Source organism: Chrysochloris asiatica, unplaced genomic scaffold (genome assembly GCF_000296735.1).
Source record: "Chrysochloris asiatica unplaced genomic scaffold, ChrAsi1.0 scaffold00064, whole genome shotgun sequence".
Taxonomy (NCBI): Eukaryota; Metazoa; Chordata; class Mammalia; order Afrosoricida; family Chrysochloridae; genus Chrysochloris; species Chrysochloris asiatica.
Genome location: NW_006408582.1, coordinates 11,809,955 through 11,828,387, shown reverse-complemented (window position 1 = coordinate 11,828,387; position 18,433 = coordinate 11,809,955). Strand labels below are relative to the sequence as shown.

Below are 18,433 nucleotides of genomic sequence, written 5' to 3'. Positions count from 1 at the left end.
GGGCTGCGAACCTCAAGGTCAGTAGTTCGAACCTACCAGCTGTTTTGCAGGAGAAAGATTCTGCTCTGGTAAAGATTTACAGCCTCAGAAACCCTGTGCAGGGTCGCTATAAATCGGAACCGACTCCACGGCACAAAACAACTACAACAAATCTATTACAAGCAAAGCCTACAGGATATGTTGTTGTGTGCCATCGGTACTGGATATAGTTTGAAGATAAAAAGATGGATCAAGATACAAAGAGTTTACAGCTACAGTTGTTGTATGCCTTCGAGTCAATTCGAATTTTTGACAGCGGCCGGTGGGTTTGGATTGCCAGCCTTGAGGTTAGTCCAGTGTTTATCCTACGACACAAGCTACTAGATAAAATAAAACAATGAAATAGGAGGATAAAAGAGAGAAAGAGGGTGTAATATATATTACAAGAGGAAATAGAAGAAAATTGAAATGATGAAAAGAAAATGCCTAGGAGATCAAGAGAGAAAAATTCCCTATGGTCTGGTAGAAAGATGTTGTGGTTTCAGATCAGAAGTAAGAAGAAATTTTGGAAGTGAGGTGATAAAGAAGGCTCTTTTAAAGGGGCTAGACAGAAGAACAGGGGGCTGGAAATGCTACAAAGTATGAAATAATTACTATTTCTAGGAGGAATAATGAGAGATATTTTTCAGGAGAACAAGATGGTGGTTACCCAGAGACTATAATAAGAAACAAGATTAACAACATAATTCAGAGTGGGGCGCATGTAGCTCAGGGATTGAAAATTACATACAAAAACAATGCCACAAACAAAATCTTAAATTAGACATTTTACTTCTCATGCCTATTAAATTTCTAGTGTAATTATTTCAAAAATTTCTACATAAACTCAGTGTTGTTGTTTTTGTTGTTAAGTGCTAAGTCATAGCCACCCTAAGTAGGATTGAGAAAACTATCTTCCAAGCAAATACCAGAACACTTTTTAAATAAGAATATGTCTTGGTATACCCCTAATACTTTTTGTGTATAATTCCAAAAGGTAGTCCAATGTTTTCTTCTGGACACTTATACAATAAATTAGAATAATTTTCCAATCTCATCAAAAAGCATACATCCCAAGCTAGAGCATAAGGACAACAGTAAAATATTCAAACAACACAGAGAGTGAAACGTAGGTAGAAAGAGAGAACATGAAATCAGTATTAAGCTACAGGCCAATAAACTATCTGAAGAATCTCTGGTTTATGCTATATTTCATTCTGTTTTGAAAACTTCAAGAAATGCTTCTATAGCAAAATCAAAGTTGTGCAGTTTAATTTGCTTTACCAGGAAAGCCAGAGCAAAGATACTATAAACCTTTCCAGATAAACCTAATCTCTGGGAAGATATATAAATGGATCTTTTTTTTTTTTTTTTAAAGCACTGAAAGCTGATACTTGGCAACTAGTCAAGATTTCTCCATTTCTGAAATTAAATTACATGGCCTCTCCAAGAATGAAAGATTGGGGGACAATCGAAAGGCTGCTGCATTATTCCAGCAACTATAAACCAGATGGTTTTAAAAGTCAAATGTTCCACACATGAGTAAATTGCTGCTTTAAATGAATTAGTCTGGGATCTGCAAAATGGAACATGATCGGTCCATGCTGCTAGGATGTGTTGCACTGTACCATCAATCTGGGAGTAAATACCAGTTCTTTCAACGTTTTTACCAAAAAAAAAAAAAAAAAAGCAGCGGAGGAGGAGGGGAGAGTACAGATAAAGGCCCTAAATAACATGCTTGTTAAAACCAATGTAATTCTTTGCATGTGCCAGGGAATTCAGAATCTCAAATCATTTGTAAAAATATCATTGAAGTGGATACTGATAGACTGATAACAGGTGTATATAAAATTAACTTATCCTAACATATGGAAAGCTATGCAAGCAACACAGCTTTAAGAAAGTACAGATTCTAGAGCCAAAGTCAATTTAATAAGGATAGGAAGTGAAGAAAGCTAAGACAGTCCTGGATGTCTTAATTAAGTGATTATCACAGTGTTGTGGGTTAATGCCCTGGATTGCCAACCACAAGGTCAGCGATTCAAGCTCACCAGCTGCTCCTTGGAAACCCTATACAGGGTGGCTATGGATCAGAACTGACTCAATGGCACTGAACAACAACTAGCATATCTGCTGTTCCTGTGCCTTGCTCAGTGCATCTGTGAGTACTGATACAGAGATTCCCTGTGATCTGCTAAAGCCCCCATGGTCCTTCCTTTAAGACACACAGAACAATGGCCTTTTTTGTCAGTTGTAGAAGTGTCTTGTATCTGAAAATGGCCAGGGATTAAGAGGCATAGATTAGTATCCCATTCTTAAAACACACACACACACACACACACACACACACACACACACACACACACACACGGCCATTTTTCCTAAGACACATCTCTGCTACCAGATCTGTGTGCTTTGTTCAGATTTCAGCTCTGCTTCATTTCTGTTGTTGTTGTTGTTAAGTGCTGTCCAGTCAATTCCAACTCATAGCGACCCTGTATAGGGTTTCCTAGAAGCAGCTGGTGAGCTTGAACTGCCAACCTTGCTTTCAAATAGACTTTGCAGTCCAGTGCATTAACCCCCAGTGCCATACCAGGACTCCCATGACCTTAGTTGTTGTTAAGTGCCATCGAGTCAGTTCCGAACCACAGCAACCCTGCATATGGTTTCCAAGGAGCAGCAGTTGAGCTTGAGCCACCGACCTTGCAGTTTGAACTGACTTTGCAGTCCAGTGCATTAACATACAACCAGGACATCATGACCTTAGTAGTGAATCACTGAATTGTAAGTCTGGAACGTGTTTCTAGGTGGGAGTTATTGGCTTACTGTGTCCCATTTATGACAAATTATTAAAACTCTACGAGTTATATTTTAGTTATATTTCTCCCTGATGATATGAGAGCTAGCTTTCATGCCATCAGTTAGTTTAACAAAAGTCCATTTAGTTTCTGTTATGGACAGGGCTCTCTATGAGATGCGGAAGTATGGTGGTAGAGAGCTGTAGGAGAAGTGTCCCAGCCCTCAAAGCACACATAACTGTGAGATCAGATGTATGCATCAAAATCCTGGAAATTTAGGGAATATAGTATGATGGGAAGTAAAGAAAAAAAAAAAGGCAATGTTAACATTGTTTAGAAAGAAATCAATATCTAAGTACACTGTGGAGCTCTGATAGTGTAGTGGTTACAAATCAGGCTGCTGATCTCCCGGTCAGCAATTTGAAACTACCAGTTGCTCCAGGAGAAAGATGAGTCTTTCTGCCCCAGTAAAGATTTACAACCTTGGAAATCCCAATATAGGGTCTCTATTTATTGAAACCGTCTCCATGGCACATAACTGCTACCACTAAATACCTCTAGGCAATGGGCTTCTAAAATCAAAATCATCCAGAAAGTCCCTATGTCTCACTGTAGGTTTTGATAGATAAAAGAGAAATTTGTAAAGCTTGAATTTTTTTTCCTTTTATTTTTTTCTCCTTGACATACATAGATGTAGGCCACAAGAGGGAATGCAGGCAAGCAGCAGCTCTGAAAAGCCTTCTAAGAAATGCTTTAGACAGTTTTCTGTGTGCTAGCTGATGCCTCTTCGTTAACCAAATTTGACTTCAATCCACAGAGGGAGTTTATGAAAATGGCAACTTGAAAATTATCATTTGATTTGCTTTTAGAGTAAATTCCATCTTATCATTATTAAAAGAAAACAAAGAGAGAACTCCCTTGGGGTTTTTAAAGGGCTTTCTTCCTTTATTCCTCTAGGTCTTCCCTCATCCTGTTCTTCTTTATTAGTTAAATTAATACTTAATAAACATACTTTGAGGATATAGAGAGATTTCATAAAATCATTTCCCTTCAAATAGTATAACATCCATTATAGATATCCTTAGTTTTACATTCACCTTAACATGTGTGACCCTAGTATATCAAATTATAGGGTAAAATATAGGAACTAGAATCACTTGTCATTGTAAGGATACTTCCTAACTCCCCTATGGAATGTTATGGATACTTGCGAGTTTCATTGCACCCATGTCTGAAACACCATTAGTGCTTTGGGGTTGCTTTATAAGGTGGAGCCTAAACTATAGTGACTCCCTGTGTCTGGATTTAATTATCTGTATACTATCATGCCTCACATGGTTATTTCAAATACTTTCTTTAGATAGCAAAAGAGATGATTATACACACAGACCTTACCAGAAGGAATATGCAGATATCAAATTGACTCTACCTGTGGAAAGAGATGGTAAAAAAGCTTCATATCATCAGCCAAAACAAGGCCAGAGGCAGATTGTGGAACAGGCCATCAATTACTCATATGCATATTCAGACTGAAGCTGAAGAAAATGAAAACAAGTCCATGGCAGCCAAAATATGACTTTCAATATATGCCACCTGAAATTAGAGATCATCTGAAGAACAGATTTGATACATTAAACACTAAAGATCGAAGACCAGAAGAGTTGTGGGATGACATCAAGAACATCATACATGAAGAGAGCAAAAAGTCATTAAGAAGACAAGAAAGAAGGAAAAGGTCAAAATGGATGTCAGAAGAGACACTGAAACTTGCTCTCCAGTGGAGAGATGCTAAAGCAAATGGAAGAAATGAGGAGGTGAACATAAAATTTCAAAGGTCAACTCAAGAATACAAAATCAAATATTACAAAAAAATGTGCAAAGATCTGGAGTCAGAAAACCAAAAGGGAAGAACAAGCTCAGCATTTCTCAAGCTGGGGGAACTAAAGAAAAAATTAAAGCTTTGACTTTTGTTATTAAAGGATTCTCTGGGCAAATTATTGAATGATGCAGAAAGCATCAAAAGAAGATGGAAGGAATACACAGCGTCACTGTACCAAAAGGAAACGGTTCTTGTTCAACTGTTTCAAGAGGTCGCATATGATCAAAAGGCAATGATACTGAAGGAGAAAGTCCCAGGTACATTGAAGGAATTGGCAAAGAACAAGGCACCAGGAATTGATGGAATAAATTCAAGAAAGTGAGGCAGCACTGGAGGCAGTCAATCATCTATGCCAAGAAGTTTAGAAGACAACTATCTGGCCAACTGATTGGAAGAGATCCATATTTGTGCACATTCCAAGGAGAGGTGACCCAACAGAATGCGAAAATGATCGGACAACATCTTGGATATCCCATGCGAGTAAAGTGTTACTAAAGGTAATACAGAAATGGCTGCAAGCATACACTGACAGAGAACTTCCAGAGGTTCAAGCCGGATTCAGAAGAGGACGTGGAATGAGGGATATCATTGCTGATATCGAATGGATCTTGGGGGAAAACAGAGAATACCAGAAAGAAGTTTACCTGTGCTTTATCGACTACGCAAAGGCTTTTCAATTGTGTGAATCATGACAAGCTATGGACAACATTGGGAAGTATGAGTATTCCAGAACACTTGATTGTGCTCATGAGGAATCTGTCCATGAACCAAAAGTCAGTTGTTCAAACAGAACATGGGAACACTGAACGGTTTAAAATTAGGAAAGGCGTACAACAGGGTTGTATCCTTTTACCATACTTATTCAACCTGTATGCTGAGAAAATAATCCAAAAAGCTGGGTTCTATGAAGAAAAACATGACATCAGGATTGGAGGATGACTCATTAACAACCTGCAATATGCAGATGATACAGCCTTGCTTGCTGAAAGTGAAGAGGACTTCAAATACTTACTGATGGAGATCAAAGAGCACAGCCTTCCATATGGATTGCATCTCAATGTCAAGAAAACAAAAATCCTCACCACTGGACCAATAAACAACATTCTTATCAATGGAGAAAAGATTGAAGTTGTCAAGAACTTGGATCAACCGTCAACACTCATGGAAGCAGCATTCAAGAAATCAAGCGGCGTATTGCATTAGGCAAATCTGCTGCACAAGACCTTTTTTAAAGTGTTGAAAAGCAACGATGTCCGCTTGAGAACTAAGGTGTACCTGACCCAAGCCATGATATTTTCAGTAACCTCATATGCATGTGAAAACTGGACAGTGAATAAGGAAGACCATAGAAGATTTGATGCATTTGAGTTATGGTGTTGGAGGAGACTATTGAAAGTACCATGTCTTCCAAAAGAACAAACAGATCTGTGTTGGAACAAGTGCAGTCAGCATGTTCCTTGGAGGCCAGAATGGCCAATATTGGTGTCTCATACTTCGGTCATATTGTCAAGAGGGACCAGTTGTTGGAGAAGGATATCATGTTTGTTAAATTGGAGGGTCAGAGAAAAAGAGGAAGACCTCCAGCAAGATGCATTGGCAAAATGGCAGCATCAGTGGGCTCAAGTGTGGCAATAATTGTGAGGTTGGCCCAGGACTGGGCAGTGTTTCCTTCTGTTGTGCATAGGGTCTCTATGAGTTGGTCTTCACTCACTGGTACCTAACAACAACAGCAACAACAAACAATTCTGATGATCTGTTAAATATACATTCATTTGCCCATCTGAAGAATGGACAATATGGTAAGACTTTCCTCTATGCAAAGGTGTTATAAAGATGCATTACAGCAGAGATGTGATGACACTTTGACTTTAAGTATCTATTACCAAATTTAAGATTCCAGGTCCTACAAACAAAGAATTTCAAGTGATATGCAGGCGGGAAATTCTGGAACCTTTTCATAAGCTCTTTTCATGTATTATTGGGCCAAATGGCAGTGGCAAATCCAATGTTATTGATTCTGTGCTGTTTGTATTTGGCTATCGAGCACAAAAAAATAAGGTCTAAAAACGCTCAGTTCTAATACATAATTCTGATGAACACAAGGATATTCAGAGTTGTACTGAAGTTCACTTTCAAAAGATAAATTATAAGGAAAGAAATGATTATGATGAAGTCATTACTAACAGTCAGTAACTTCTATGTATCCAGATCAGCCTACGGTGATAATACTTCTGTTAACCACATAAGTGGAGGAAAAAGACATTTTAAAATGTTGGAAATCTTCGATGTCATGGAATTTACTTGGACCATAATAGATTTTTAATTTTACAAGGTGACGTTAAACAAATTGCTATGACAAAACCAAAAGGCCAAACTGAACATGATGAGGGTATGCTTAATTATTTAGAAGATATCATTGGTTATGGACGCCTAAATGAACCTATTAAAGTCCTTTGTCAGAGAGTTGAAATAGTAAATGAACACAATGGAGAGAAGAGTTAAGATGATAGAAAAAGAAAAGGATGCCTTAGAAAGAGAGAAAGTATAGCTATTGAATTTCTTACTTTGGAAAATGAAATATTTAGAATAAGAATCACATTTGTCAGTATTACATTTACGATCTGCAGAAAAGAATTGCTGAAATGGAAATTCAAAAGGAAAAAATTCATGACGATGTCAAAGAAATGAATGAGAAGAGCGATATACTAGCAAATGAAATGAAAGCTAAAAATAAAGCTATTAAAGATGCAGAAAAAAAAAAAAGAACAAAATTACAAAATTTATTGAGGAGAACAAAGGAAAATTTACCCAGCTAGATTTGGAAGATGTTCAAGTTTAGGAAAAATTAAAACATGCTACAAATAAGGCCAAAAAATTGGAGAAACAACTTCAAACAGATGAAGAAAAGGTTGGAGAATATAAAAGTATACCTGCCAACAGTGAGACTATAATAGCTAAGACAACAACTAGAAGCAATGTCTTTGAGAAGGAAAAAGAAAAATAAGAAAAACAAAGATGTTATGGATAGCCTTAAACAAGAAACACAAGGACTTCAGAAAGAGAAAGAAAAGCGAGAGAAAGAACTTATGGGTTTCAGTAACTCATTAAATGAAGCATGCTCAAAGATAAATGTAGCCCAATCTGAACTTGATATCTAGCTCAGTCATTATAATACTGCAGTGTCTCAATTGAGTAAGGCCAAGGAAGCTCTAATTGCAGCTTCTGAGATTCTCAAAGAAAGCAAAGCTGCAACTGAAGATATAGAGGCAATACTCCCTCAAACTGAACAAGAATTAAAAGAGAAAGGAAAAGAACTTCAGTGACTTAAACAAGAAGAAATAAACTTCAAAAGTTTGGTGCATGATCTTTTCCAAAAAGTTGAAGAAGCAAAGAGTTCTTTAGCAACATATCGAAGTAGGGGAAAGTACTTGATGCAATAATTCAAGAAAAAAAAAAAAAAATCTGACAGGATTCCAGAAATCTATGGAAGATTGGGGGATTTAGGAACCATTGATGAAAAATATGATGTTGCTATTTCATCTTGTTGCCATGCGTTAGACTATATTGTTGTTGATTATATTGATACAGCCCAAGAATGTGTAAACTTCCTTAAGAGACAAAAATATTGGAGTTGCAACATTCATTGGTTTAGATAAGATGGCAGTAGGGGAAAAGAAAATGACCAAAATTCAAACTCTTGAAAATACTCCTTGGTTGTTTGATTTGGCAAAGGTAAAAGATGAGAAAATTTACCAAGCTTTTTACTTTGCTTTCCAGGACACCTTAGTAGCTAATAACCTAGATCAAGCACAAGAGTAGCATATCAAAAAGACAGAAGATGGAGAGTTGTAACATTACAGGGACAAATCATACAACAGTCAGGTACAATGACAGGAGGTGGAAGCAAAGTAATGAAAGGAAGAATGGGTTCATCAGTTGTGGTTGAAATCTCTGAAAAAGAGGTAAATAAAATGGAATCACAGTTGCAAAGAGACTCTCAAAAAGCAGCCAAAATGCAGGAACAAAAAATACAACTTGAAGAAGCAGTAGTTACATTATGACACAGCGAACGAGAAATAAGGAATACATTAGAAAAGTTTACTGCAAGCATCTAGTCCTTATCAGAGCAAGAAGAATATTTGAATGGGCAAGTTAAGGATCTTGAAGCTAATGTACTTGCTACAGCCCTTGACTCAAAAAAGCAGAAACTGCTAGAACAAGTTGTTAGTACTTTCAAAACAGAATATGACAATGTAGCTGAAAGAGCTAGTAAAGTAAAAGCTGAAGTTAAAAGATTGCACAATATCATCGTAGATATAAATAACCATAAACTCAAGTCCCAACAAGACAAACTTGATCAAATAAATAAACAATTAGATGAATGTGCTTCTACTATTACTAAAGCCCAAGTAGCAATCAAGACTGAAGACAGAAATCTTAAAAAGGCTCAAGGCTCTGTCTTTCGCACAGAGAAAGAAATAAAACATACTCAGAAAGAACTTGATGATTTAACAACAGAGCTAAAAAGTTTTGAGGATAAAGCAACTGAGGTTGTAAAGAACACAACTGCTGCAGAGGACTCCTTGCCAGAGATCCAAAAAGAACATCGTAATTTACTGCAAGAACTGAAAATTATTCAAAAGAGTGAGCATGCTCTTCAAAAAGATGCACTTAGTATTAAGTTGAAACTTGAACACTTAGATGGTCACATTGCTGAACATAACTCTAAAATAAAATGTTGGCAAAAAGAGATTTCAAAAATGTCATTGCATCCTATAGAGGATAATACTGTCAGAGAGGTTTCAGTTCTAAACCCAGAGGATCTTGAATCCATCAAGAATCCAGATTCTATAACAAATCAAATGGCACTTTTAGAAGCTCAGTTTCATAAAATGAAACCGAACCTTGGTGCCATTGCAGAGTATAAAAAGAAAAAGAAAGAAAGAAATGTATCGAAAGATCTTTGTTCCCTAAACAGCAATATCTTAATTTTACCTTCACTTATAATTGCAAAACCAGAAGTTGCAGAATATCTTCATCAAACCTGATGCCAAGTTGCACAGATCTCCTCTGTCTGTCATCTAAAAAGTGGCTTCTATTCAGAACCCTATTAGTAATGTAGGCTGAGGGGGATGTTTTATGATGGCCAAAGCAATAAAAAGTTAAGGGACAAATAAATCATTTCTAAGTGTTCCTGAGTTGATTGTTTTAATATTAACTCTGTTCTTCAGTGGAATAGTAAATGTCCAATTCCTGAAACAGCAGAATCATCAGCACCAATGTGCTTCAAGTAGTTTATCTGCTAGGTAACTCAGCATCAGCTAATGTGAAGACTCAAGACTGAGATCTGTGAAACCTGGGTTCAGGTATAGTTTTTTCCACTAATCTGGAGTGTGACATTATATCCTAAGTAAATGATCCCAGGAACTAATTTTGAACCCTTGAAATCTTTTTAAAAACATGCACAGCCACCCTTTTTGTTTATTTGATTTGTGTTGAACATGATGGAGCTTTGAAGAAAGTAGCATAGGATACTAGAAAGTACATGGACTTTGCTATTAGATAAATTGAGGTTTGATTCCTGTCCTTGAACTAGTTATTTATATTCTGTTTCAGCTATTATCAACTTATATCTAATAAGCTTAATAATAATTACAAGTGGACTGAACATCTAAGAAAACACTGTTGTTATTAAGTGCCATAAAGTCGGTTCTGACTCATAGCAACCATGTATTGGGTTTCCGAGGAGCGGCTGATGTGTTTGAACTGCCGATTTTGTGGTTCAAACCTACCTTGAGGTAGAGTACTTTTCAGATGATGCGACAACAGGACTCCAGGAAAATACTGTTATTGTTGTTAAGTGATGTCGAGTCAGTTCTGACTCATAACGACTGGTTTCTGAGGATTGACTGGTGAGTTTGAACCACTGGCCTTGCAATTCAAACCAACTGTGCAGTCCAGCACATGAACCCACAGTACCACACCAGAACTCCAGGAAAACATGTTACTCCTTTATTATATAAGGTAGGATGATTTTGAATGGTCTTGGGACACCAAGAAGGTTCACCATAGCCTATTGGGAATACCAAAGAATGAGACAAGGCCATTGAGCAAAATTTTTCACCAACAAAACTCTTGTTTATGGTAAATTTCTTTTTTGTCACCCACTTCCATCTCTACATACAAAGGTGGATGATTGTGTATTCTGTGTGTAATAAAATCGTTTGAAGGCAGTTTGAAAAGATAGTGTGGATATTGGAACTTATAATTAAAATTCATGAACACGGAGGTGTGGTTTCCCTTAACTGTAATTTCAACATTTAGGGTCATTATAAGGATTTAAATAAAATAATGTGTATAAAAATAATAGACACAGTACTTCAATTATATTAGGTAGTCAATGATTTATCATTTCCTCCTTTTAGATAAAACTCTAAGAGTTTTTGTTGCAAATTTTCCTAAATTATAATGAGTATTTATAGCTTCCTAGAGATATAAATTTTAAGTCTGTGTTCTGAGTTTATTGACATTCTGACATTTATGACTATTTCGTTATCCTAATAAAAAAGCAACAGATATATGCTTCATATTACTAAGCCTTACCTCATCCACAAACTTCACATCTCAAGAATAGGTTTATAGTGAATAATTGTTATCAAGACTGATTGTAAGGGTTGGAAATGTAAAGGTAGACATTTTTTAGCAGAAGGAGGGGAGTGATTAACTTTGCAGTCTAGGAGCAGAGGTCCCTGAGACCATCAAGGAAGAAGAGCAGAGGGCGGGACCCTACCCAGAGAAGCAGTGACGCCAGAAATGGAGACAGAGATGGTGGCATGGAGAGATGGAGCAGCTGGGGACTTTAGACCCAGAGAGGGAGAGGGGCTGTGTGCTGTCAACCAGGGGACAGTCTTGCAGGGTATACCCTTTGGTTGGTTGATGATGCATGGAGGGGATTATAACCATAGCAATGAAATGATATACGATAGGATGAATGTACAGTTAATGTTCTCCCATGTAAACTATCACATAATTCACAATGAAACATCTTTTTTAAAAGTTCTAAACCTGGGTTCAACCTATGACCTATAGGCTAAATCTATCCTGCTTCCTGTTTTTGTAGGATTAGCAAGCTAAGAAAGGTTTTAACATTTTTAAATGGTTGGGGTGGGGGGCGGAGAAAATGAATAGCAATATTCCTAACATGAGAAAATTTTGCAATTCAAAGTTCGAGGTCTATAAATAAAGTTTTACTGGAACATAACCATAAAAAAAAAAAAAAAGAATAAGTTTAGATTCCAGGATAGTGTGCATACAACTAGGTGTATATGGTAAAGATCTTCAATTGCAAGAGACAGAAAATGACTCAGAGTGTCTTAACATAAGGAAAATTATTTATTACATATGAGTGCAATAAGAATTCCCTGGAAAGATTGGCTCCGTAATGTTCAGAAAGTTCCTGGATTTATAGTTTTATTGTTTCAGCAACATCATCAAAGACCCAGGTTCTACCCTTTGTTCTGTTTAGACATCACCAGCAGCTCAGTTTGGCTTCCAGCTCAGCTCCCCTCTCAATTGCCAGACAAGTCTCCACTGTTCCAGTAGCCACATCTAGGAAAGACAACATTTTTCCTTGTACCTTTCAAAGAACAAGCAAGCTTGTCTGTCAGAAAATCCTCTGGCTGACTAACCTCTCCCATCACTTCAGCCAGAACTGCATCACATGCTTAATCCTAATCTAATTATCTACTGGAGAAATGGAATTACCGTGATATTTTAGATGAATGAGAATTCACCTCAGGGTGAGAGATATGTTCCCTGCACCCACAGCTGCAGAGAGGAAGCAACTCTAAGAACAGACCTAGAGCTTTGTTAGTATAGAAGCAGGCATAAATACTGAATAGACAATAGCAGGATCTACTATTTAAAAAATAGATGATTGAGATTTTCTTTGGCCAAAATGATTTATTCATATGACTTGAAAAATCAAATCAAGTGACGAGACTAAAACAAAAAACAAAACACTCTTGTACTAAGCCCCCCAATCTCACCTTTTTCTTATAGGGAGAACAGCTATCACTACATTTATACTTGTGGTTATTAACTTTATATCTTCAAATAATTGTAATCTAATTATCCTGGATATATTTCTGGACTCATTAATTTGAGATAATATTTACTGATTTCCTGCTCTGAAACTTAACCCTCTTAGATAATGGTGACCTTCCCTTCCTCTTTCTACAAGTATGATTGTTTTCCTACTCTGTTGTTCTTTCATTTACCTTTGTACCATTAAATACTCACCATTTTGCTTCTTTTCCTAGAAACTGTAAAGAATATGTCTTGTCTAATAACAAGATCAATAACATTTGCATTATTTTCCTGTCATACTATCTTCTGTACTTTACCTATAAATTGATTATAAAAATACAAAGTAATTGTTCATGTTTGACTTGTTCAGAAGAGTCAAGTAATTGGTCAAATTTGGCTTTGCATTTTTTTATAAAGAGCTTTTGGATTTTTCTGAAGTTTTATGTTTTTTTAAACTTCCCTCACCTTATTTACCATTATTGGATCTTCATGTAGTTCCTATTTCTTGATGATAATGTCACATTTATGAAATGCCATTTTTTCACCAGATGCCTCCCTCCTGCGGTTGTTTTACTTAGGTCTGGACTACAGTTAGTTCTCCAGACCTGTTGCAAAGCTGCCATACAAGGACTCTTTCTTTTTCTTTTTTCTTTTTTTTTTTATCCTAGATCCTCCTCTCCTTGGACCCTATGTCTTCGTCATTTTTTGGTATGCTTTGCTAAAGCAAATCTTTGAGGTCCTGAGAAAGTTTGTTTGGAAAGTAAACTTACTTTCTGAATGTCTTTATTCTACATTTATTCAGATGGAGAGTTTGGCTTGATATATTTTTTAAAATCTTTAAAATAATTGTGTGCCAGAATTTGAAAGCACACAATTACCTTTTGATATTTCTCCATTACCTTATGACATTCAGTATTGATAACAGGAACTAAATGTTAGTCTGGTACTCATTCCTTTGTATCTGACCTAATTTTGCTATATGGAAGCTATTAGAATCTTTTGTTTGCTTGGCTGTTTTAAGATTTTACAGTGATATGTCCATATATGTACTTTTTCTGTTTTTTGTTTTGTTTTGTTTTTATGTCCATAGACTGCATATTTATTGAACATTCTTTTCATATTCATTGTTTAAATTTTTAATTGTGGAAAAATACATGTAACATAAAAATTTCCATTTTAATCATTTTTAAGTAAACACTTCAAGGGCATTAATTACATTCCCAATGTTGTACAACCATCACAACTATTTCCAAAATTTTTATCGTCACCTCAAACAGAAACCCTGTACCCACTCTCCACTCCTCCAAGACACTGGTAACCTCATTCCTTCTTTCTGTATCTATAAACTTGCATATTATAAATATTTAATGTAAATGGAATCATACAGCATTTGTTCTTTGGGGTCTGGCTTGCTATATTTGACAAAGGAGTTTTATGGTTCATGCATGCATGTAGTAGAACTTTGTGCCTTCTTATGGATAAATAATAATCCATTGTATGTACTTATCACCTTTTGTTTATCCATTCATCTCTTGATGGACAGTTGATTGTTTCAAGGCTAGTGTGAATATTGCAGTACAAGTAATTTTTCATGTTCCTACGTTCAGTCCTTTTAGATATATACCTAGGAGTGGAATTGTTCTATCACATAGTAACTTTTTGAGGTACTGTAAAACTGTTTTCCACAAAGATTGTACCATTTTACATTCCCACCAGAAAAGCACAAGGGTTCCAATTTTTTCACACTTTCACCAATACTTGTCATTTTCCTTTGAAAACAATAGATATATATAATAGCTGTCCCTGACAGTGTGAACTGGTATCTCTTTGTGGTTTTGATATGCATTTCTCTAATGGCTAATGATGTTCAACATTGTTTCACGTGTTTGTTGACTGTATGGATTCTTCTTTGAAGAAATATCCATTTGAATCTTTTAACCTATTTTTAAATTGGATTGTCTTTCTTTTTGCTGCTTACTTATAGGAGTTAACTATATATTCTGGATATGAAGCTCTTATTAGATATGTAATTTGTACATTGTGTTTTTTCTTCCATTCTGTAAATTGACATCTCATTTTCTTAATAATGTCCTGGGATGAATAAAAGCTTTTAATTTTGATGAAGTCTAATTTGTACTTTTGTTGTTGATGTTGGCTGTACTTTTGGTGTCATATATCAGAATTGATTATCAAATCCAATGTCATGAAATTTATCATTATATTTTTCTTATTAGAATTTTATGATTTGGATTCTTTCTTTTCTGTTATTTTGGAAAGACATTTTTGTCTGGTATTTTATTCTTGGATAGTGCTGGGGTTTTTTGTTGGGTTTTTTTTTTTTTTGTCTTGTTTTTGTTTTGTTTTGTTTTTCTTGCAGAACTTTAAGTCTATTATCCCAGTGTCTCTTGGCCTACTTGGTTTCTCATGAGAATTCAGTTGACAGTCTTCTTGATGGTCCTTTGTACATGGCAAGATCCTTCTCTCTTGCTGCTTTTAAGATGCGTTTCTTGTGAATGTTTGTTTATGATTATGTCTTTGCTTGTCATGTTGACCCAAAAGCGATTCTTATGTTTCAATACATTGTCATGTCCCTAGAAACAGAATGTTTGTCTTTGGAACTTTCTCTTGTAAACATCCACAGCTCTCTCTACTTAGAATGATTTCAAGTTAAATTAAAAACAAAACAAAAACACTAATTCAAGTTGTAAAAAAGTCCAGACATTTGTTGGTATAGAAAAGAGGTGTTTTGGAAACAGAAGACATTTTAAGTCAATTAAATATAAAATGTGGCAAAATTGATGAGCTGCCTATCTACCAAGTCAAATTTTTATTTTTCCTGAGCACCCACAATGTTTGTGTTTACCAACTCTCCTTGCCATGATAGTAGGTCTTGATGCTGGGCTTTAAGCGTCAATGATGCTTTTCATCTCTAGGCAAGTGTGGTTAAGAAGTAATTGGACCTTCACTCATCTTCAAGTTTAATTCAGAATACTCTTTTAACCCTAGAAAAAGACAGAATCATGAGATAGAAGGAAACTGGATCCTTGAATGTTTGACCTTGAGGAAGGCTAGCTGATGAGAAACAATTTCATTGGACTGTTATGTACCAGGCCACTGAAGTCTTAGAATATGTTACAGCTAGTGGATTGCCCCTAGTTCACAAATAAAATGATAAAATAAGATCCCTCTGTCGTCTATAAAGTGTTTGGGATAAATCAATTTTGTGTTGGTATGTTTATATAGGAATCCCTGGGTGGCAAAACAGTTAAGCGTCCCACTGTTAACCGAACATGTTGTGGTTCAAAATGGCAAAGGCACCTCAGAAGAAAGACCTAGTAATCTGATTCTTAAAGGTCATAGTCACTAAAATTGTATGAAACATAGCTCTACTCTGCAGCACATAGAGTCACTATAAGTCAGAAATAACTCAATGGCAACTGATTTGATTTGGGGGCTTTGAATTTCTGCTTTATGAAAGCCATAGATTCACATAGTGGCACATTTGATCATTTCCAGTTGATATAATTGCTTAAAATTCTATCTTATAAATATTAGGAAAATGTTCTTGTTTCATTTCCATTTTAATAAATAAGATCTAACATTCAATTATAGTGATCAGAATGAAATAATATACACAAAAGTGCCTTCCAAAAACCAAAATGCTATTCAAGAGCCACATAATAAATATTTTTTCTTGGGAACAAGGACAAATTAGTGACAATTCTAAGTTTCTTTTTGTATTGATTTATTCATTGAGCTTGTAAATCTCTGGTTCTTCCCAAAGCAGACAGTTGATTCAAGGTTACTGGAGATTTTGAATTAACTTCTTCAGCTCAGTTCTTAAATTAATGCCAGTCACTGTTGTAGGAACTTTATTTTTTTATCATCTGATTTTTAAACCAATAGAAGTTTTAATTAAGCATTAACAGTTATTTTAATTTTTAGAAACGTTGAGGCTGTAACTGCAGTATTTTGTAATGCACCCAAGAAGATTGAGAACCCAGAAGTCCAAATGAGGCTAATTAGACATATTGCCATTTTGGCCATTGAAATAATGACTAAGTTCCATGTACCTATAGTTGCCTCTCAAAAGTGTGAAAAGGAAGTCATCTGTGTGAGCTGTTAACATACAGATGTAAATTCCAATATAATTATGCCCACCACACACCCCAAAACATACCATGGCTTGGTTCAGGCAAAAAAGTGGAACACCCTCAACAAAGTGGATTAACACAGTGGCAACAAAAATGGACTCAAACATAACAACAACTGTGAGGATGGCACAGTGCCGGTCAATGTGTCATTCTGTTGTACAAAGGGTTGCAATATGTCAGAACTGATTCTATGACACCCAACAAACTCCCCTTCTCCCCCCAGTAAAATGTGGAAGGGGAGAAAAAAACTATGAGAGCAGTTCAGTTCTATCAAAAATGTGACATTTAATAAATTATCCATTTTACCTAACAAACATTCATTAAACACCTATGATATATAACATGCTAGGAGGTGATGGGGAGAGGTAGGTTGTTTAACCTTTATTAGCCTACAGAAACTTCCATTTGTAATCATATGTTTACAAGTTTTCTAATTCTTGTGCAACAAAGCCTAAAATTTCTGGTTTTAGTCTATAGCAGAGGACTTGCAAAGACACCTTAAAAGTACATCTATTCAGATTGATTCACTTGTGCTTATTTTGACAGGAACAGGACTGACATTTACTTTAGTACTCTCAATAGGAAAGAGATAAAATACGTTGAGCATGGAAATACTGTCTAAAAAAAAAATAAAAGGAGGGGAAGACTAGCTTACTTTTTAAAAATGAAACTTTTAAGAGATTCACAAATATCTACCCACAGAATATAATTAAGGAGCCCTGGAGATGCTATAGGATAAGCAAAGAACTGTAAGGTTGGCATTCAAACTCACCAGCCGCCCCATGGAAGAAAGATGAGGATCTCTGCTCCCATAAAAATCTACAACCTCGAAACTCTGTACAGGTTTACTATAAGCCAGAATTGACTTGATGGCAACTGTTATGGGTTTTTTTTACAGAATATAGTTAATGTTGTTGCTGTTGGTAAGTGCTGTTGAGTTGATTCCAACCCATAGTGACCCTGTATAGGGTTTTCAAGGAGCAGCTGGTGAGCTTGAACCACCGACCTTGCAGTTCAAATGACTTAGCAGTCTGATTCATTAGCCTACAGCACCACCCCAGGACTCCAATTAATAGACTAGTTTAATTCATCAGTATGATGTTATTCAAGGAAGAACAGAAGAACTTACATCTGAAAGCCTTGTTAGCTTAGTTAATGTTGCTGTCAATGTATAAAATGGTTTCAGATAGCTTCTTAGTAAAATTTGGTCTTTATATATCAGAACCAGATGAGTTATTTCCCAATTACTCTCTATAAGAGGTCAAACAGGGAACTCTGGTGATACAATGGTTATATTTTCTTGAGAGTTTTCATAGAGAGGTGAAATTTGAGTGGGACTCCTTCATAAATTGATTTAAGATGGAATCTAAACAGAGAAACCGGAACTATATTTCTGTGCAATAAAACATAGAACCGACTCGATGGCACTTAACAACAACAACAAATAGAAAGACAGACAGCCCAAAGCTGTTTTGTTATTGTTGTTAAATGCTGTC

General features: G+C 35.9%; 1 pseudogene; it reads left to right on the top strand.

Annotated features, from left to right (window-relative positions):
- The first annotated feature begins 224 nt into the window (after positions 1 to 224).
- On the top strand, positions 225 to 9,743 carry LOC102818394 (annotated as a pseudogene).
- Positions 9,744 to 18,433: the final 8,690 nt, after the last annotated feature.